The sequence below is a fragment of the Castor canadensis genome, chromosome 2 (genome assembly GCF_047511655.1).
Source record: "Castor canadensis chromosome 2, mCasCan1.hap1v2, whole genome shotgun sequence".
Lineage (NCBI taxonomy): Eukaryota > Metazoa > Chordata > Mammalia > Rodentia > Castoridae > Castor > Castor canadensis.
In genome coordinates, this window is record NC_133387.1 from 35,257,016 (window position 1) to 35,281,110 (window position 24,095).

Below are 24,095 nucleotides of genomic sequence, written 5' to 3' on the forward strand. Positions count from 1 at the left end.
GTGAGGTAAGAAATAGTGAAGTAGGATCTTCCTGACCTTGTGATGTATTTCTGTAAGTGCTTTGTGGAGAATAAACGGACAGTGAGCTGAAATGAAAGAAGGATTGGTTTGAGAGTATTGTAATAATCCAAATGATATATAGTGGGAATTACACCAATGAAATAGCAGTAGAGGAATGAAAATATGAAATGCAGTTGTATTATGGATATAATTCAGAATGATAGCCTAGCAGTGAAATGAAGAGGAGGTCTAATTAGAGAGCAGAGAGGTTGGCAAGACAGTGTAAGGCTAGGCTAGTAAGTCTGGGATGCACTAGCTGTCTTCAATCTTAGCAACTAAAATTTCCCAAGGAGTTTCCCAGGGTTTTTGTCTAATAAACAACCTTTTACTCTATCCAACTCCCTGGATCTATGTCTCAATGATTCACAGTTGCTTTAGCTGGTCAGTTTTCCTCGAGAAGAGTCACACAAGTGATTTTAAACTTTATGTAGCTTTCAGCTGGATCCAGCTACACAAATGAACAAAACATATGTGTTGAACTAACTATATGGTAAAAATATGGTAGAAGCCTTAGTGCTCAGAAGGTTGAGGTAGGAGGATCACAAGTTCAAGGCATCCTGGACAGTACATAGGAAATTCAAGGCCACCCCAGATCACATAACAAGATCCCATCTCAAAAACAAAAGGTAGGAATTAGAAGTTCCTCATGTGACAATGAATTAATTGTATTGTATCATAGTAAAAGAATCTGATCAGGGATCTGAAGATGAGATAACAAAAACACAGAGGAAGAAGGCAGGGAAGACTTTCTGGGTGAAATCAACATTGAGACTAGGGCCTCAAGGCAGGAATGATCATGTCAGGATCACAAGATACTAATGCCTTTAACTGAATTTCAAATCTGGTGTGTCTTTAGCTGAGTTATTTTTAATGGGGTGAAAGTGAAGACCTTTCATCGACACTTCTTACAAAAGAGTGGCTAATAATTTTTTAGAGACTAAGCAATTTGAAGAAACGGTTCTAGCAAAGACTCAATATGAGTCTCAAACTATGGGTTAAGTGACTTAAAAGGTAGCTCAATGAATTGAACTACAGTGTTAGAACATAGAACTTCTAAGATCTAGAAATGGGTTTTCCTAATGGAACAACAATACTATTACCCAAGACAGGGAAGAAGAACATCATTTTCAATTTTTCAATAAAATTCTATGTGTACAACACATTCTGCTAGGCTTTGTACACTGTTTTAACTTTGGATTCAAACACAAATGTGATATTCTTTCAGACTGCTACTTTTTTCCCACCAGTGCTTTTTGTCTAAGAGTCCTTTTCTATTTGCTGTTTTAAAGCAAAGGCAGTCCTAAGGGGTAAGTTTATAGCCATGAATGCATATATTAAAAACACATAAAGATCTCAAATAAAAGACCTAATGATGCATCTCAAACTAGTAAAATATGAACAATTAAAACCAAAAATATCAGAAGGAGAGAAACAATAAAAATAAGGACCAAAATAAAAAAAAATAGAGACCAGAAAAAAACATACAAAGAAATGATGAAGCAAAAGGCTGACTCTTTGAAAAAAATAAGTAAGATTGACAAGTGCCCTGGCAAATCTGACTAAAATGAGGAGAGTAAAGACCCAAATTAATAAAATCAGAAATAAGAAAGAAAACATAGCAACAAGCTTCAAGGAAAATCAGAAAATCACTAGGGACTACTTTGAAAACCTATATTCAAATAAATTAGAAAATCTAGAAGAAATGGACAAATTTCTAGACATATATGATCATCCAAAAATTGAACCAAGGGAATATGAATCACCTAAACAGATCATAACATGCAATGAACTTGAAGCAGTAATAAAGAGTCTCCCAAAAAAGAAAAGTTCAGGACCTGATGGATTCACTGCTAAATTCTACCAGACCTTTAAAGAAAAACTAATACCAACACTCCTCAAACTTTTCTGTGACCAAACTCATTCTACAAAACAAGTATTACTCTCATCCCCAATCTAGACAAGAACACACACAAAAAAAGAGAGAATTACAGGTCAATGTCTTTAATGAACAAAGATGCAAAAACCCTCAATAAAATATTGGCAAACCAAAATCAACAGCATATCAAAAAGATCATACACCATGATCAAGTTGGCTTCATCTCAGGGAGGCAGGGACAGTTCAATATACACAAATACACAAATCATAAAATATACTAATACTGTATATTAGTAGAAGCAAAGAGAAAAAACACATGATCTTGTCAATTAATGCAGAAAAAGCCTCTGACAAAATTCAACATCCTTTCATGATAAAAGCTCTGATGAAATTAGGAATAGAAAAAATGTACCTGAACATAATAAAGGCTACCTATGACAAGTCTATAGCCAACATCACACCAAATGGGGAAAAAGTGAAGACTTTTCCTCTAAAGTCAGGAACATATTCAACATAGTCCTGGAATTCCTAGCCAGAGCAATAAGACAGGAAGAATAAATGAAAGGAATACAAAGAGGAAAGGAAGAAGTCAAACTATCCCTATTTGCAAAAGACATGACCTTATACCTAAAAGACTTGAAAAACTCCACCAAAAAAAAAAAACCTCTTAGACATCATAAACAGATTCATCAAAGTAGCAGGACACAAAATCAATTCACAAAAATGAATAGTCTTTCTATACACCAACAATGAACAGACTGAGAAAGAAAATAGGAAAATAATTCCGTTTATAATAGCCTCAAAAAAAATAAAACACTTAGGAATAAACTTTAGATAGTGAAAGACTGCTATAAAGGAAAATTATAAGCCACTGAAGAAAGAAATGGAGGAAGATTTCAGAAGATGGAAAGATCTCTAATGTTCAAGGTTTGGTAGAATCCTTATTGTAAAAATGGCATATTACCAAAAGCAATCTAAATGTTCAATGCAATCCCCATCAAAATTCCAGTGACATTCATCAAGAGATTTAAAATCCAAACCTAAAGTTCATTTAGAAGCACAAAAGACAGCAAATAACCAAAGCAAAAAGAGCAACACTGGGGTTATCACAACACTCAACTTCAAACTATAATACAAAGCCATAGTAATAAAAACAGTATGGTACTGACACAAAAAAATGATCATGAAGACCAATGGAACAGAAGACCCAGGTATGTATCCATGTAGTTATGCCCACCTGAATTTTAATAAAGGTGCCAAAAACATAAGATGGAAAAAAGACAGCCTCTTCAACAAATGTTGCTGCAGAAAACTGAAACTAGATTCATGCCTTTCACCCTGTACAAGTATCAACTCAAAATGGATTAGAACCTTAATATAAGACCTGAAATTTTGAAGCTAAGCTCTTTCAGGAAAGAGCAGGGAATATACTGGAATTAATAGATCCAGGCAATGACTTCCTAACTAGAACTCAAATGACTTAGAAACTAAGAGAAAGGATAGACAAATGGGATTACCTAAAAGTAAAACACTTCTTTACAGTAAAAGAAATGGTCATCAAATTGAAGAGGTTATCCACAGAATGGATCGAGAAAATGTGGTATATATATATATATATATATATATATATATATATATATATATACACAATATATATATATATACACAATAGAGTATTACTCAGCCATAAGGAATAATGACATGTGGTTTGAAGGTAAATGGCTTCAATTGGAGGACATCATGTTAAGTGAAGTAAGCCAGGTTCAGAAAGACAAAGGCTGCATGTTTTCTCTCATATGTGGAAGATAGATCCAAAAGATAAACATATACACAAAAACAAACATGATCATACACAAACTCATATGTAGAACATGCTTGTAGTAGTGGAACTAATCTATGGAACTTGGAAAAGGAGGGAAGGGAAAAAAGAATGATAGCGCATCAATGCATAACATCTGCAAAGGTAGAGGAAAGAAGGATGTGTATTGAAAACTGTTGAAAACTCGGGGAGTGGAAGTAAAGGGGTAAGGGAGAGTAATGGAAGAGGTTAAATAGATCAAAGTGAAATATACCCACAGCAGAAACACATTGAGAAACCCCTTTGAACATTGACTTAGATATTAATAATGACAGATAAGACTTTAAAATAGGTACAGTTGGGGGGATCCTTGCAGGAGAGGGGAAGTGAACAAGGAGATTAAAGTGAGGCAATATAATTGATGAACTTCATATATTTATATGAAATAAAACAAAGAAACCTCTTGCAGTTGCTTTTAGTGGGGTGGAGAGGGGGCTGAGGGGGAGATTTTTGGAGGTGATCTAACCAATGTACAATATAAGCCTATATAGAATTGTCACATTGAATCCCCCTGTACAATGAAGATATCCTAATAAAAAATTATGGAAGAAAAAAAAAATTGCCAAATTGAAGAGGCTGCCCACAGAATGGGAAAAAAAAATCTTTGCCAGTTATATATCTGACAAGGGATTAATAACAAGAATATATAGGAAGTTCAAAAACTAAACTCCCCAAAATATCAATGACCCATGAAGAAATGGAAAAATGAACTGAACAGAGCCTTTTCAAAGGAAGAAGTTGAAATGGCCAAAAAACACATGAAGTAATGTTTACCATCCCTGGCCATAAAGGAAATGCAAATCAAAACCACATTAAGATTCTTCCTCACTCCTGTTAGAATGGCTATCCTCAAAAACACAAACATCAAATGTTGGCAAGGATGTGGGGAAAAGGAACCCTCACATACTGCTGGTGGAAATGTAAATTAATACAACCACTATGGAAAACAGTACTGAGTCTCCTCAAAAAACTAAAAATAGAACTGCCATATGATCCAGCAATATCACTTCTAAGGATATACCTGAAGAAACGTAAGTCAGATTACAATAAAGGAACCTGTACATCCATGTTTATTGCAGCACTATTCACAATAGTTAAGCTATGGAAATAGCCAAAATGCCCCACTACAGACAAATGGATTAAGAAAATGTGGTATTTATACACAATGGAATTTTACTCAGCAACAAAGAAGAATGAAATTCTGCCATTTGCAAGTAAATGAATGGAACTGAGAAGCATCATCTAAACTGAAATCAACCAGGCCCAGAAGGCTAAAAGCCACGTTTTTTCTCATATGTGGAATACAAATACAGCAATATTATGAAAAACAGGTCATGCTAAGGGGAGGTCACATACGAGAGAGGAAGGGTAAAAAAAGAAGTTAAGAAGATGAATATTGCTGATGTGCTTTCTATTCAAGAATGAACATAGAATTTTTAAACCCATTGAAATCACTATAAGAAGGGGACTATGGTAGAAAGAAGAAAAATACAAGAGATAAAGCAATTTGGGTTATAATATGTGGAAATATCACAAGGAAACTCTGTATAGCTATCTTAAACAACTAACATTTTTTTCCTTTTACAAAATCTGAGAACAAGAGGGCAGAACAGGTCCTGTCTGGAGGGTTGGTACCAGTGGAAGTGGGGAGGATGTGGGGAAATGGTGTAGGAGAGTGAATATGGTGCAAATGCTGTGTACACATGTATGTAAATGAAAAAATGAGACCTGTTGAAACTATTCCAGGAATGAGGGGGTAAAGGGTGAATTCAGGTATGATATATTTGGTATATTGTAAGAACTTTTGTAAATGCCACAATGTACTCACACCCAGCACAACAATTTTAAAAAATTTAACTTGGTATTTCAAAATAAATGCTTTTGAAAAAAGACATTTGATTAAAATTAAAGAAATATGGACATGTTTTAAAAATATAAGTAAAATGACAGTCAGGCCAATATGTAGATTATTATATAGAAATTAGTTTTCTATTCATATTTTTAAGTAAGTGGTCTGCAATTTAAGCTACAGAATATTGCAGATAATTGCTTCCTTCTACTCCTAACACCTAGTGGGACATATTTTTCTTTTGAACTAATATTTGAAGTTCACAATGTGCTTAATCACATACAGCATAAAATAGATGTTTATTAATTTCATTTTCTAACATTTCCAAGTGTATTGTACCATCTACTGTGTGTTATGTGTGAGCTATTTGATATTACTAATCATAACACAACTCTTTATAGAAGGAAATGTCCTCTTTAGAAAAGTGTCTCCTTGGAAAAAAATTTGGAGGCTACTTAAAAAGCTGGACATCGATCTACCATTTGATCCAGCAATACCACTCTTGGGGATATACCCAAAAGACTGTTACTCCAGAGGCACCTGCACATCCATGTTTATTGCGGCACTATTCACAATAGCCAAGTTATGGAAACAGCCAAGATGCCCCAGCACTGACGAATGGATTAAGAAAATGTGGTATCTATACACAATGGAATTTTATGCAGCCATGAAGAAGAACGAAATGTTATCATTTGCTGGTAAATGGATGGAATTGGAGAAAATCATTCTGAGTGAGGTTAGCCTGGCTCAAAAGACCAAAAATCGTATGTTCTCCCTCATATGTGGACATTAGATCAAGGGCAAACACAACAAGGGGATTGGACTATGAGCACATGATAAAAGCGAGAGCACACAAGGGAGGGGTGAGGATAGGTAAGACACCTAAAAAACTAGCTAGCATTTGTTGCCCTTAATGCAGAGAAACTAAAGCAGATACCTTAAAGCAACTGAGGCCAATAGGAAAAGGGGACCAGGAACTAGAGAAAAGGTTAGATTAAAAAGAATTAACCTAGAAGGTAACACCCATGCACAGGAAATCAATGTGAGTCAATGCCCTGTATAGCTATCCTTATCTCAACCAGCAAAACCCCTTGTTCCTTCCTATTATTGCTTATACTCTCTCTACAACAAAATTAGAGATAAGGGCAAAATAGTTTCTGCTGGGTATTGAGGGGGGGAGCGGGAGGGGGTGGAGTGGGTGGTAAGGGAGGGGGTGGGGGCAGGGGGGAGAAATAAACCAAGCCTTGTATGCACATATGAATAATAAAAGAAAAATGAAAAAAAAAAGTGTCTCCTTCACATTACAGTTTCTAAAAGCATATCAGGGTAAAAAGAGCAAGGATTGAACATAGTTTAACTTCAGAAAGCATCTGGAAAAGGAATGTGATAACCAGCATTAAATTTCTTAAAGACAGCTCTTTCCAAACGTAATTAAATTTCTTTATTTCTGCACGTACAGCTGCCATTATCCATGAAGCATGTATCTTCATCCTCAGGACAGCGGTCAGCAATGATACTGCCATCTCTTGAAACAACCACCACCACAATGTGCCTCTTGTATGTTTTTCCTTTTTATGACCTACTTATCCATTCTTCCTACCTCCTTCATGAATGTCTTCTCATTACTTGCCCTCCAAATAGATTATTTTATGCTTGATTCCCAAAGTCTTTTTTAACATCAATTCCAGGTGATTTATGAATTAATTCTGTTCAAATTTCCATTCCTTTCTCTGATCCCTGTAAATAATTGTTCAGCCTTAAGACAGCCAGGAAATCATGAGGCCCTCTTTCCCACATATTTTATAAATAAAGGCATTTTGGTTGATCACTTCTGTGACCTGGCTTTCCCCATCTAAAGCTCTCCAAATACCAGGGCTCATGCTCAGACACTCATATTTTAAGTTTGTGCCACAGCCCTACAAATGCAATGACCTCTTTCTTCCCCCCTTAAAATTTCACATTAAATATCTTAAGTCCATTTTTTCATAGATATAAATCTACCACAATCTAGCCTGTCCACACTTATGCATCTTTCCACTTTCCATATCATTTTACATAACTGTTGTAACCTTCTTATAATGTTCCTATTCTTATTTTATTTCAGAACAAGATATAATCCTGGCTGACTTCACAAAATTACTGTTCAGTTCCTTAACATTCTTTTCCTTAGTTCAAGCAAACCATTTCTAATGTAATTTAAGATTTACATTTCTGTATTCTGTATACAATGTGATTTGCAAATATTTTCTTCTAGTCTATGGTATATCCTTTAATTCTTTTAACTGTTCTTTACAGAGCAAATGTTTTTAACTTCTACATGGACATGAATGCTTATATCAGCACACTTTATAATAACTTAAAACTGAAGCTTGTCTCAGTAACTCACCACTGTAATTCTAGCTACTTCAATTTGAGAAACATAATCCCAGGCAAAAAAAATTGCAAGACCATATCTCAATAAAAGCTGGGTATTGTGGTATGCACCTGTCATCTCAGCTATGCAGGAAGCATAAATAAAAGGATGGTGATCCAGGACAGCCTTGGCATCGATGAGAAACCCTTTTTGAAAAATACCTAAAGCAAAAATATCTGCAGGCATGGCTTAAATGGTGGAACACCTGCCTGGGAAGCACAAGGGCCTGTATTCAATCCCCAGTGTCAAATATACATATATACCCACTTCAGTGGGCTACAATCCCCAGTGTCAAATATACATATATACCCACTTCAGTGGGCTAGTGGAAAACTGTAATGTATACATACAAAGAAACTCTACTCATCAATAAAAATTAATTAATTCTTTCTGCACACAAATTAAACCTTGAGGAATTTTGTTGAGTGAAAGGAGTATGGCTCGAAAGATTACACGCCATAGGGCCAGGGGTATGTAAAGAAGTAAAGTGCTTGCCTAGTGAGCTCAAGGCCCTGAGCTCAAACCCCAGTACACTCGTAAAAATATTATACATAAAAACAGTGAATACTACTGTATTTAATTTTTAAAAGAAGACAATAAAAGCTGAAAGGAAATCAACTTTGACTACACTCACAAACATCAGACATTTATTATCTTCTCCCTATATTATAGTAAATCCTGAGTGATGCAATGTTCTCTGTACCAGGAAAACAATTTTTCTTGTGCTTAAGTCAAATATCCTGACAATAGCAATTATACTAAAAATAATTATGAAGAGTCCAACTAAAAACAAATTTTTATAATCATTATCATGATTATATAAAATTCAGGTTAGAAACAATATCACTATTTGACCAGTTTATTACAATATCCACACAAGCTTTTACAAAAACTTGGCCTTCCATCTGCCAAAGCTACATATCTTTTATTAACATCTTATTTGACTTGCTTCAGCTAGATTTATTTTTTCCTATGAAGAGTGGATTATGGAAAGCCTATGAGAACTGGACACAAGCAAGGTGAGAGCTCACCTACTTTTCTGAGACTGGCACAGCCTGGAAACTGTTTTTCCTAAATTGCTTGCTTTCAGAGAAGCTGGAATGCAAGTTTCTCCTGTTACAATGTCACGCCCCTCCCCAAGAGCTGCACCTCCACCATGTTTACTGCTGTTTATAAAAGACCCCTAAAGGAGTAAGAGGGACTTTTTTTGCCTTTGGCTTTGCCTTTTGCTTTGGGCTTTTTGGTGTGGGAAGCTTTTGGAAAGAAAAAAAATTACTGAAAGGAAAAGAATGGCTAAAGAGGGGTTGATAGAAAGTCTGCACCAAGAACTTTAACATAGGTCTTAGAAAAGCTAAGCTAAAGAAAGAACTTTAACATAGGCTTTAAAAAGCTGAGCTAAAGAAAGAACTTTATACATAGGTCTTAGAAAAGCTAAGCTAAAGAAAAGCCAAAGGGAACATGGGACAGTGCAAGAGAGAGGACAAAGACTTTAATTATTCGTATGCAGTTTTTAGTTATGGCTGTTGCAAGTCTGAGCACCAGGGCTTTAAGAAAGCTAAAGAGAGATGGGACACTATAAGCCTGGGAGCAAAAGACTTTTAGAGCAATTAAGCTAAAGATAAGCTAAGAGAAAACGGTGAAAATCTAAGGAGAGAGGTTTTAAGCAAGGTTTTAAAGAAGACTTTAGAAGCAAGGATTTAAAGAACTGCAAGGAGTAAGGCCTTAAAGAATAAAGATAGAGAAAAGAAGCAATGAGGGCTGGGCGCTTCCACCTGAGCACCCGACACTCCTGATCCCACTTTCTGTCTGTCTGTCTATCCTATATCTTTTCTGCATCTCCAGTTGCTCCCAGTTAAGTTTGGTAATAAACAAGAGTGAGAGAAAGCTCCCTCTAACAAGGGAGGGAGCCAAAAAACAGCACCCCTGCCAATATATCACAATTCAACATTTTTATTTATATTATTTCTTTCTGCTAAATTATAAAAATGATAAATTCCTTCTTTTACATACCATAATATCTACTTCAATGCTTGACACAAAAAAAGGGTTAAGTAAATGTTTGCTATTTGGTTGTTTATTTAATTTCTTCAGTTGCTGGATGATTTAGGTCACTATGGACCTTGTCCCTTGATTGGATCCTGGTTCTTCTCAAAGTATAAGTTAGAGATCTCTTTTTTATCAGCTTTGTTTTTTACAACCCCATTATGTAAACTCAAACTCACACATCAAATAACTCACATGCTTTTAATTTTTTCTTGTATGGTAAAGAGAAGCAGCACATCAATTTAGTGAATTGAGAAGTAGTCAGTCCTAATTTATAAACAGTGATTTTGGTCAAATATTTACTAGAACATTTAGGTATGTCACAGTTAATGTCCAACAGTAGTCAGTAAATTAATAGATTGTTTCATATTGGCTATCCAGTTTCTATTCTATTTGTTCATTTAATAGATACTGGTATCACAATAAGGGGATAATGGAACAAAAAAGTAGTTGTTACCAAACAAAGTATCTTGAAAAAGTAAAGAGTTGCCCTATTGTACTTCAATATCTGGCTTGATTAGGTGTTGTTGATATTAGGGTAGCTTATTTTCCTCTCTCTGAGTAGTATAGGGGATGGAGTCCTAAAGAGAGGGTTGCTAAGATGACTCCCACATAAAATTGGCAGAGTTATCCATCCCAAAAGATGCATAAGTCACAACATAAAAATGCAGAAAATATGAAAAATCAACAAACTATGATGCTTCCAAAAATTCAAAACTGCACAATCACAGATCTAAAGATACTGCAATGGCTGTAATACCAGACAAAGAATTCAAAAGTGATCAAAGAGGATTCAAATGAATAACTGAATGAAGTAAAAAAGTTAACTCAAGACTTAGTCCAGTTTTGCTGATTAATTCAGCAAAGATAGATTCTGAAAAAAAAATTGAAATCTTGGAAAGGAAACACTAAGTTGACCAAATAAAACACTCAATGAGAAGCATCATTAATGCTCAAAACTGGGTAGAAGAAAGAATATCAGGGATTGAAAACAAGATTGAGGAATCATTACATTCAGATTTGTAATAAAGAAAAGGAAGCAATCATAACCACAATTTTCAAAAACTCTAGGACACAAGAGACCAACCATATGAATCATTATTGTGGAGGAAGAAGCTGAGATACAGACTAAAGGTATAAAAAACTTAGTCAATGAAATAACAGAATATTTCCCATGTTTAGGGAAAGGTATGGACATTGATATACAGGAGGCATTTAGAACCCCAAATAGATAAGATAATAAAAGAACCTCTCCATATGGTATCATAGTTAAAGTGCCAATAGTACTGAACAAAGAAAGCATACTTAAAGCTACAATATAAAAGTGACAAGTTACTAACAAAAGCAAACCTATTAGAAAAACAGTATACTTCTCAGCTTAAACCCTAAAAGCTGGAAGAACATGGACTGATGCACTTCAAACCCTAACATAACTGCCAGCTAAGATATCTATATCCACCAAAGTAAAAATCAAAAGAGAAATAGATGCCTTCCCTGATAAGCATAAAGTAAATCAATTAATGACCACCATTTATGTATTTTAGAAAACACATAAAAGAATACCACACACAGATAAGGAAGAAAGGTATAAACAAGCACAAGATCTCAGGACAGAATAGACGTTATTAGAAGAATGAACAAATGAGAATTGAGAAAGAATCAACCTTATTAACTCAGTAAGCAAACCACTAAGATGAATAAGGAAAAAGTAGTGTATACATTCCAATAATAATGATAAAGGTAAATGGGCTTAAACTCCCCAATTAAAAGATACAGACTAGTTAAAAGTATTAAAAAACAAGATCCAACTCTTTGCTGTCTGTAGGAAACTCATCTCACTGGCAAAGATATATACAGACTGAAAGTTAAGGGACAGAAAAATTGTATTCCAAGCAAAAGATGAGTAGCTACACTCACATCTGACAAAGCCAACCTCAAGACAAATTAAAACAGATAAAGGAGGTCACTACATGTTACTAAAAGGAACAATCAATCAAAAAGATATAATGATTATAAACATATATGCACCAAATATTGATGTACCCAAATTTCTTTTATCTAGATTCACTAAATTTATTCTAAAAATCATGAAATATTTCTTTTAAAACAGCATTACATTCTGCACACTGCTCTGAAAAAATGCCAGGGATGTGCAAACTATTGTTACTTTTTCCCTGTACCAGCCCCCTCAAATGTTTACAGTAACAACAAAGCAAGGTATTCAGAATAATTATATGGGTAAAATTTTTTAAACCACCAACAATGAACAAAAATTAAAACTCATTCAGCAGTACAGGGTGATATTTCAAATTATCAATGTCAGCTTTTGCAGGCCTCCCCCTTACCCACCATTTGTAAGGAACTAAGACATTACATCTGATGAGCACCAAAGATTTTGCTATACCTCAAATGCAGAGCACCTATGAAGTAATGGAATGTTGGCTTTTTAAACAGAAGCAGATATTTTTCAAAAAAGATAGAGGACTCCTCAGTTCTTCACTAATCTTAGAAAAGCTTTCCAGGATACTGCTTTGCATAATAATAAGAAAAATTGTCTTGCATTAGAATCCTTCAACATCTGCAAAGTACTTCACACTGTTTTGAAGCAAATACTGTGCATTCTATGTCTGGTTCAGCATTCCTGAGATGGTGATGATCCAATTTTCAGATCCTCCTAAAGTCTTATGAATTTTGATCAAATACCCCAACTCATGAGAGATTTGCTTAATCCATTAACCACTTTTGCCAATAACATTCATCCAATTTTTTGGAAATAATTGCTTAAGTAGTAATAATATGTTCAGCAACAGCACCATATGAATCACAATCCCTTGCATAAGAATAATCATGTCTGAAGACACCCTGTGGTTCCTGACAAATCTGTTTTCTGATGGGCTTCATATATATCTATTGCTGAGTCCTAAGTTCCATCAGTGATCTTGCAGTTAGCACAGGAAAGAGCAGGGAATACCCTGGAAGCAATAGGCATAGGCAAGGGCTTCCTCAATAGAACTCCAACAGCCCAGCAACTAAGAGAAAGGATTTACAAATGGGACTACATGAAATTAAAAAGCTTCTACACAACAAAATAAATGGTCTCTAAATTGAAGAGATCACCCACAGAGTGGGAGAAAATATTTGCTAGCTATACATCAGACAAGGGAGTGATAACCAGAATTTACAGGGAGCTCAAAAAACTAAACTTCCCAAAAATCAAAGAACCAATAAAGAAGTGGGCAACTAAACTAAACAGAATTTTTTCAAAGGAAGAAGTCCAAATAGCCAAAAAAACACATGAAAAAATGTTCATCATCCCTGGCCATAAAGGAAATGCAAATCAAAACCACATTAAAATTCCATCTCACTCCTACTAGAATAGCTATCTTCAAGAACACCACCAACAACAAATATCAAAACCACATTAAAATTCCATCTCACTCCTACTAGAATAGCTATCTTCAAGAACACCACCAACAACAAATATCAAAACCACATTAAAATTCCATCTCACTCCTACTAGAATAGCTATCTTCAAGAACACCACCAACAACAAATGTTGGCGAGGATGCAGGGAAAAAAGGAACCCTCATATGCTCTTGGTAGGAATGTAAGCTAGTACAACCACTTTGAAAAACAATATGGAGGCTTCTTAAAAACTGAACATAGATCTGTCATATGATCCAGCAATACCACTCCTAGGGATATACCCAAAGGAATGTGACTCAGGTTATTACAAAGGCACCTGCACACCCATGTTTACTGCAGCACTATTTATAATAGCCAAGCTATGGAAACAGCCAAGATGCCTCACTACTGGATTAAGAAGATGTGCTATTTATATACAATGGAATTTTACTCAGTCACAAAGAAAAATAAAATTTTGCCATTTTACAAGTAAATGGATGGAGCTGGAGAACATCATCTTAATAGAAGTTGGTCAGGATCAGCAGACCAAAAATCATATGTTCTCCCTCATATGCAGGTTGTAGACCTAAAACAAATACAGTAATATTATTGGACATGGGTCACACACTAAGGGCAGAACACACACGGGAGGAATAGGGAAAGGGAAGGAAACCTAAAACTTGATTTTGGTTGATGTGCCCTCTATAGAGAAAAAAAATACAGTAATCTTAAACTGGCAGAGGCCACTATGGGAAGGGTACTAGGAAATAGTGAAGAGGTCTAGCCGAGATGAATCAATGTGGATTGAATATACATGTGCATGGAAGCAGCACTAGGAATCTCTCTGCACAGCTATCTTTATCTCAAACTAGCAACAACACTATGTCTTTCTTATTATCTCTTATGTTTTCTCTTCAACAAAATCAGAAAACAAGAGGGTGGAACAGGTTCTGCCCAGAAAAGGTGGGGCGGAATGTGGCCCAAACAATGTACACACATGTGAGTAAATGTAAAAACAATAAAGTAAAAAGAAAAAACATACAAAATACTAAAAAATTTTCTTATTAAAAAAAAAAGCAATTCTATCATTGTAGCGGTCTCCAGGTCTTCCTGTTCTGTCATAGGCTTTCAGATCTCCTGTAGGTAGCAGTGGTGGTGGAAGACAAAGATTCTGAACTCTGTAACCACTGCAGCCACCTTGGCCAGGAGGCCATGGTGGTACTCAATGGAAGCTCATATTATGATCTCCCTTAGAGGGAAGCATGGGGCACCCAACTTACCCACGCATTCTGTCAAAACCACCTCTTCCTCACATGAAAAATCCCGTAAGTCATCCACAGCTCATCAAACATCAGTGTAAAGTCACCGTAATCACAGCTGTTATCATAAAAATTGGAATCATAAGGCTGTGCATATCCTTTGATGAGAAATTCAGATATAAGATCACAGATAACCTTTCTGCACTATATACCCCATCAGGCTTTCCTTTAATAAGAATGGTTCCCTCAGTGAAATTAATACAGCATCCCTAAAACAGCTTGATTGCTTTTGGAGTGTTCCCTTTAAGTCTTTGATTTTATCACTTTTGACCCTAATAATTCCTCCTGCTAGCCCCTCATGAATCAGCAAACTCAATTAACAGTCAAAGTTGCTTCCTTTACAGTGTTAGGAACTTAAACATTCCACAATATCATATTCAAGGGAGACCTGGTTGTTTGCAGTGGATGGTGGTGGCAACTATAGGACTTCTTTCAATTTAAGGATGATTTTCTTCAGAACTTCTCTAATTGTTTTATCAACACTCAAAGACACTGCTTAATAAGCACTCAAAGACACTGCTGTCTGGAACTGAAACACTGGCATTAATATTCTTACATTTTTTAACAATCAGTGCCTCAGCATTCTTGCTCTGAAGCAGAATGCATAATGCAACATTCTCATCAATGTTTCTAGATCTTTAAATGCTGTCCCTCTTCTATATCTTTAGCAGGGTATTTACCAAATTCACCATTGGTTTTAGTGTTAGGAAAGATTTACTTTAGCTTTCCAGTTTCCATTTTCTTATATTAAATGAACATGCCAATAAATTATCATGTATTCTTGCATAGCAGAACTGAATTATCCTGGACAATACCAATAACTGACAGCCTGGTGCTACAATAGCACAGAACACAAAGCTAAAGGTTCTGCATACCAGAGTGACTATGGGACTTGTACAGTTAACACATAGCCATTATGAAATAGGTGGTAAAATAGCAAAGGAGTAAAGTCAAGGCAACATTTATGCCTCCCACTCTTCCAAAATGATTGTTAACGTTATTACTTACCTAATGACTCACTGAGATGATATCATTCTGAACCATCACTAAGTTAAACTCTAAGGAATGGTAGGAGATTTGGATTTTAAGCAAAAATAGCAGGGTCTATCAGTTAAAAATCATGTTGCTGCATAGAGTTTATCCTTCAGGTCCTGTAGTGACCATTCCTTAGACCACAGTATTGCTGTTATTTTCTTGACCAGCTGAGTGAAAATATATTTTTCCCTCTCTGCCCACCTCCCAATACCAGGACTGACAAAAGCCCAGGTATAACAGTTGAAAAATGAGTCAAAGAAGAAACAGCACACTTGTCCTCTGGTGCACCTAACCTCACAAAACAAATCCTACTGGACATAAAAAAGAAACAAATAGGTCCAAATACAGTAATAGTGGGTGACTTCAATATCATAACAAACATGTATAGAATATCTTAACAGATATATATAGAATAACCATCCAAAAGCTGTGGAATATACATTCTTCTCAAACTGCCATGGAACTTTCACTAAAAGAGACTGCATTTTAGGCCATTAATCTATACAAAAAATTAGAAATACTTTTTTGTATCATCTCTGATGATAGTGGAATAAAACCTGAAATCAACACCAAAAGAAACTATGGAAAATCTATAAAAACATAGACATAGAACAATACACTTGTGATCATGAAGGAAGTTAAAAGCTTCCTAGAATCAAATGAAAATGAAAACACAGCTTACAGAATCTGTGGGATACAGCAAAGGTAGTACTAAGAGGAACTATGAGCACCTACATTAAAGACTCAGAGAAATCTCAAATAAAATCTTAATGATACCCTGAAGGGCTTAACAAAACAAGTCAAACTCCAGATCAGCAGATGGAAAGAAATAATAAAGACCAGAGAAGAAATTAATGAAATGTAGACTATAAGATCATGAAAGACAAATGAAACAAAGATTTTGTTCTTTGAAAAGATAAATAAGATTGAAAAGTTCTTTGCCAAAATAACCAAAATCTGTAAAAATCCAAATTAATAAAATTGGAGACAAAAAGACTATAACTACAGATAATCATGCTAGCAATCAAAGGTTAAACATATCCTTGAAATGTACAATATTCATTTTTGTTTAATTCCTTTATTTTCATATTTAATTTTAGTGTAAAAAATTAACCTTTCCATCCACAACCCAAAATGAGTTTTGCTGTAGTAATCTAGTGGAACAGAAATGATGTAAGGAATCTGACCATGATTTGGAGAATCAAGTACATTATCTTAATGAAAAATATAATTTTATCCCAATATGGCAAGCTGCAGACTTCCCAGAATACTGTTGGCTATTTTTTAAATGATTCTTTTTCTAAATTTGATCTTGACAAAGCCATAATTTTTCTGTTGAAAATGACCAGTATAACCAAAGGAAATAAAGTTTTAAGATATGATTTTGAAAAATGAATACAGAATGGTGGCATTTCAAACTTTAGAACCAAGAACAGATGTAACTTCAAAATCAGAAAAAGAATGCTGATAATAATGTCCTAAAATTAAATAATCTCAAAGAGCAGAGTTTCCCAAGGGTATATCTCCTATATTATTTGTTATCTATTTTTCTTTCGATTGCAAAGAATTATCCTTATAATTTATAGTATTTTTATATTATATTATCAAAATATTCAATTATTTATTAATGGGGCTTTTCATTGTTGCCTTTATACTGCTTCTTAATAATTATTCTAGAGGTTCTCAAATCATAATGGAACATGTTAATATACTTTTTTTTATTTTGTATTTTGTTCATATGTGCATACGATGTTTGGGTCATTTCTTCCCCCTTCCCCCCACCCCCTCCTTTACCCCCCCTTACGTTAATGTACTTTTATGTTTACTGTTTTCCAGTCTTATTCACAGTTGCTTAAAGTCAGTAACTCTAATGAGGTAGGTTCAAACCCTACATAGCATTGAGCTCCATAAATCACCAAGAATATTCTTTCTTCCCAGTCTCCCTAATGTGTCTCTGTACTTTAACCTTGTTTGAATAGGAGCTCTTACAAACATATAGCTCTACTGTAAATATTTAGCTTCCTCAAAATTTCTAAGGCACACTGTTTTCATTTGTGGTACAAATGTTCCTTCATCACTACAGCAGTCAAGTTGTTTTATCTACTGTGAACACAAATTCTTAACACAGTATCTGTGAGGAATGCTCTGAGTCTGAATTCAAACACTCAGAGAGCTCTGTACAGTCAATTAAAGTAAGTACTAAAGAATGAATAAATGAATGAGTAACAAAATGATGAGATTTCACTTCTAAGACTGACATAATTCAGAATGGCAAATACCTTTATATGTAAGGAAAAACGTCTGTTGTCATTCCATCATGGAGATCAGAAGTAATACTGCAATACTCTCTGAATTCTTATCACAGATCTCCTCATCCACCATTTGGTTTTGGCAATCACTGTTAAAATTCTTAAGTTTCTCCCATTTAAAATTAAAAAGTCCAAATTCTTTAGTTTGTAGGTACATGAGATAATGCAAGTTGTGAATCAGGAGGAAAAACAAGTTAGAAATGAGGCATATTAAAGGGCTTTCACCATCTAGTTCCAACATAACTCCTAATCATTTTCCACTATTTATTTCCCTCCCTAGGTTACAATATTTGTGAACCACCTTCTCTCCCTGAAAGGGATTTATGGCTGAACTTTACATATCCTCTTTCCTACAGTACTTTTCTAAGCTTCAATCACCTCATGTCTAAAAGGAAGATAATTAAGGATAATAATTCCTTGAGATAGACTTCATGGAATTATTGTGGGGATAATGTGAGATTTTGTGTGTGTGTTAAACACCAAGCATAACGCTGGAGCCATAGAAGATACTCCATAAAGGTGGAATTGTGCCTATCAATACTTTTGTTATTGGTTTGGTTTCATTACTACTTTCTTATTCCTAGGCAGAAATAATTCCTTTCTTCCCTGGTATCTAGATTTTAGTGAAGATATTTAGTTCCATCTCACATAGCCATATGTAAATAAGTCTTATTTCACTTTCTAGAGTACAAATACCTTGAAAGCAAGGCTCATGCTTTGTTATACTTTTAAAATTTAATCCCCTAGAACCTGTCATAGACTTAGGCACCCTTATGGTTTACAAATGATTTCTTAAGTATCTCATTAATATTCAACAAAGTTTGCTGATTGGCTTTCTAAGTGGTATATAAAAGTCAACTTCTTCCAGTTGTAAGAGTGATCAATGTTCATGAAACATTCCAGGGAGTTGCAAAGGAAACCACAGGTGGCAAGCCAAAGCAGTAATTTTAAAAGGGCAGAGAAAGTAAAGATCTGTTTTTCAAGATATAATTTTGTCATTTTTTTTAAATCATGGGAGAAGTAGAGAAAAACAAAGACAGAAATAAGTGAATAATAATTATAGAAATTTAAATGCCACATTTGCTTCCAGGAAAATATTTTTTTACCTCAAATTCTGTACCTCATGTGTCATCCATCATTTAGTATTCAAACAAATCTCATTCAGCTAGGATTCTCAGTGTGTTCTTTCTACATCAACACTTCCTAAGTGGAAAGGAATTGTACTTCTATGTAGAGATGATAAAAAAAGAAATGTTGCAAAAGTTATATTCATTAAATACTGAATGTGGTTTCATTCAATAGTTGATTGCATAAAATCCTATAACATTTTATTATACTCATTGTTTATTTTTTAGTATCTTGTGATGAGTAAGAATTTCTACATTCAATAAATAATTAATCTACTCAAGAAACATTATTGAGCACTTAATAAGTACAAATTATTAAGTCACTAGACAATATGCAATCCTGACTTAACGAAGGTCATGGTCTAATAATCATAAGCCAGTTAATTGTAATTTTAACATTTCAGGAAAGAGGAGTATCTGTATTTGACTTCCAAAATACTGATGGACACAGCTTACTACATTAATTACAGAAAGATGAAAGTAGAATGCAAAAAATATTGAACCAAAACATGCACACAGAGAGAGAGAGAGATGTATATATTTATATGTGAGAGAGAGAGAGTGGATTTTTCTTCTTAGGTTTTTGGCTTGTTTATTTTTGGTATAAAGTTTTCAAGATGATGTTCAGATCAGTGTATGCCTCTGTGGCCTTCTGCACACTTTCTTTTGACCACATTGTTTAGATTTTATAGGTTCTATGAAACATTACGTGGCATACATTTAAATACAATAAAATACATAAAAACGTTTAAGTAAAATAATTCTTTATAGGAATGTTAATTTCCATTTTAGTCTGTCAAATAGTCATGATCTTAAACATAAGTTTGGCTGGTTCACAAACTGAAAAATACCAAGTTTCTTTAGAAGCTGCCCATGAAGACTAGGAGTAGGTCCTGCTGTTTTGTCCTGCTGTTGGCTCTGGTTGTGATCAGGCACAAGTAGTGTTTCCTATATCGCTCATGTGTAACTTACCAACTCATTTCCCGTCATAACTGTTTCTTGAGTCAAAAGTGAAATGTTATTTTGAGATAATTCTTATTATAAGCTTGACAGTTAACAAATAATAGAATTTTGTTTGGGCACAAACAAAACATCAAAATGTATAAGAGAAAATGAGTGAGAAGAACAGGATGTTCTTGATACAGGAAATTCAGTGATCTGTGCATATCAGAATCTCAACAAACAGGCGATCGACTAGTATAAGGATGGTGAGGGCAGTGATCTCATTCAGAGTGGACTTTTCAGATCCTTGCAGTATTTCATGCTGTAGAATCTTCATAGGAATGATTGATAAATTTCATTTGAAAGCAAGGACTCTTTCTATTTGTTCTTTTTGTGAGCCAGGAGCAAAGATCATTATGACTCTACTTCTTATTTTTTTAAAAAAGAAGAGGATGGTGATTGCTAAGTAGCACAAAAGATAAATAATTATTTACCCTTATTTAACAGCATAAACATAACATTCTAGTGATGGATACTACATATTTACTTCTGATGAGCAACACAAAGCTTTATTATGAGGAAGAAAAAATATAATTTAACTAAACAATTGTTGTCATGCCAAAACATAGTCACTCTACCCTCGAAAGCTAGATCCCTACTCTAATAGACAGTCAGTACATGCAGAAATAACTTTAGACTTTTGCTTACATGGAAATATTTTCCAATATCTTTCTGTGAGTTACTAATACATTCTAAATTACAAAAAATAGACTGCAGCTAATAGAAAATTGTAAGCAAAGTAATCCTAATGATTTTTTCACACCCACCAGTCCAGACAACTTGCATTTAAGGAATGAATGCTTTTTAATTTGATCCCATGCCTAAAATAATTGTTAAGTTACAAGTCTAGTTGTTTTGTTAATTAAAAGCTTACTTAGGGGCTGGAGGTGTGACTCAAGAGGCAGAGTGCTTTCCCACCAAGCATGAGGCCCTGCATTCGAACCCCAGTACCACAAAAAACAAACAAACAAAAAAACTGTACAAGGATTATAAACCAAGCGCCAGTGCCTACAATTTGTAATCCTAGCTACTTGGGAGGTTAAGATCAAGAGGATAACAGTTCAAGGCCAGCCAGGGCAAATAGTTTGTGAGTCTCTCATCTCCAAGAAAATAACCAGAGCAAAATGGAATGTACGTATGGCTCAAGCAGTACAATGCCTACTTTGCAAGCACAAAGCCTTGAGTTGAATCCCAACACACACTAAAAGAAAAAAGAGATTATAAATTTAATTATTTTAATTATAAAATCATACTTCCATAGTCTCTTGATAGAATATAATTTTCATAAAGAGGCATGACTAATGCAAACTGATATACCTAATCTAAAAATAAATAGGAAAGAATTTGTTAATGTAAACTTTAAATGATCAATTTCAGAGAATAGTGTAAACTGTGCTCCAATACAAATGATATGATCTTTGTCAACATTTTTCAAGGTGTTGTGAACAGAAAAAATGGGATTTCTCCCAGACCTGAATACCAGTAGTATAAGAACAATTATAGCAGTGAACACTACTACAAAATTTCCTAATACTCATTCTCTCAACCAGGACTTTTCAAAATCTAACATCTGGATATATCAGACAGAAGAAAACATTGATTCACATAAAAGAAGACTGAAATTTATAAAACCACAAGCATGTAATCAAGTCACAGATTAGTTAAAGGCATAGATTCATCATAATCTTAAAGGTACAAAAAAATTCTGAAGAACACAAAGAATTTCTATTGCCACATCCCCTGGTGAGAGGCATCTACAGAGATAATTCATAATTATAAAGCATTACCTGTAGATAACCAACAGAGCTAGTCTATTTGGCCTCATATGCAAATTAAATCAAGCTTTGTATCTTTTTCCAACTCTTACAAATACTTTTTTAAAATTTACATGCTCATTTCCCACTTCAGAGCCCTTCAGTTCAAACCTCAAAAAGGAATCATTGGTCATCTCATTTTTCATTAGGATAATCTATATTTCACTAAAGAGTTTAGTAGTTATCAGTCCACAGTAGAAAAAGTTACATCAAAAAATGTTTAAATAATAATAAAAACAATTTAATTTATAGTTACTATTTGCTGAGGAAGTACTTTTTTAATAAAAGGAGATACTTAAGAAAATGAGAGTCTATCTCATGGAATTCTGTAGGTTTTAGAATTTTACTTGAAATTTATTCCTCTCTGCTTACTACCTTGTTATATTCTGAATTTCATATATGGATTATTCTGAATTTCATATATGGATTATTGTAGAAGCGCCTTAGCTATACCTTCCTCTAATATCTCTTTCTGTTCTCCACAGTGCTGAAAGAAAGGTCTATCTAAAATTCAAACCAAAGCACTGGCGGAGTGACTCAAGTTGTAGAGGTCCTAACAAGTGTGAGGCCCTGAGTTCAAATCCCAGTACAATAAAGACTAATCAATTAATTAACTATTAAAATTCAAGCCAAACCAAGTTTCATATGTCTCCCACTCCTACCTCATTCTGATTTTACACCTTCAGTATTTTCTCTTTTTAAACAACCAACTAAACTCCTTGGCATGGCAGCTATGGCCCCTTGTCCTCTGGTCCTTCTAAACTCTCCAGCATAATCTCTCACTGAGCCCCACTATATCATTTCCACATTCCTCACCTGGCAACCTACCCCACTTAGAAACACTCAACACACTTGAGAGTTCTGAGTTTTCTGCCACTGAAGGTTATTGTAGTCCTTTGAAATAGAATGTGCTTGCTTCTCAATACTCCCAAGTACAATGATCTTGAGGGGCCCAATTTCACTCTTCAGAGGCACTCATTTAGAGCACTTGACCAAAATCAAAGTATCGTTTCTGGCCAATTAAATCTCCTCATGATCTTCTACTTGAGTTCCTTTCAACATTAACTTACAAAGATTTGAGAGACATTAGGCTTCCTCTCTGCTTCCACGTAACTACTGTATTGCATACTAATTACCTATTTGTGTGCCTGTTCACTCCACGTGGACTGTTCCATTTTACCAGGTAGACAACTCCAACTCATACGTTCCAAAAATTAGTGTGTAGCTCATTTCCCCTTTACAATACATTTCCCCTGTACAATGAAAAAATCCCACTGAAGACGGATCAGACACCTAAACAACGGACAAGATGAAAAACAGGCCATGCTAAGAAGAGAACACTAACAGGAAGGGGAGGGTAAAAGAAGGTGAATATGGATGATGCACTTTCTATACAAAAATGAACATAGAATTTTTAAATTTACTGAAATATCCATAAGAAGACTAATGTAGAAAGGAGAAAAATGGAGGGGATGAACCAATTCAGGATACTATATATATATGTTTATATATATGGAAATGTCATAATGAAACTCTCTCTATATATATCTTGAACAAAATGTCTTTTTTTCAAAAATGGAGGACAGGAAGGTAAAATAGTTCTGCCTCAGGGTTGGTACCAATAGGAGGGGAAATGATATAAGCAAAGGATGTAGGAGGGTGAATATGTGGGAATATTATCATACTTAATGTATGAAAATGGAAAAGTGAGATCTGTCGAAATTATTCTAAGAATGGGGGAAAAGGAGATAAAGGAGAATGATAGGGGGATGAATTTAGCTAAGATATATTGTAAGCACTTTGTAAATGTCACAATGTACCCCAGTACAACAATAATCTGATAATAAAAACTTTTTAAAGATTTTTTTAAAACAAGCAATTTACAAAATAAACACAAATGGCCAGTAAGAAAATAACGTGAAAAATAAAGAAAATGTGTGGTAAGTAATGAAATAGAAAAGAAACAATACAAAGCATGTACAAAA

At 34.6% G+C, this 24,095-nt stretch overlaps 1 pseudogene; it reads right to left on the bottom strand.

Annotated features, from left to right (window-relative positions):
• Positions 1–13,887: 13,887 nt before the first annotated feature.
• On the bottom strand, positions 13,888–15,561 carry LOC109700507 (heterogeneous nuclear ribonucleoprotein K-like; annotated as a pseudogene).
• Between the last annotated feature and the right edge of the window lie 8,534 nt (positions 15,562–24,095).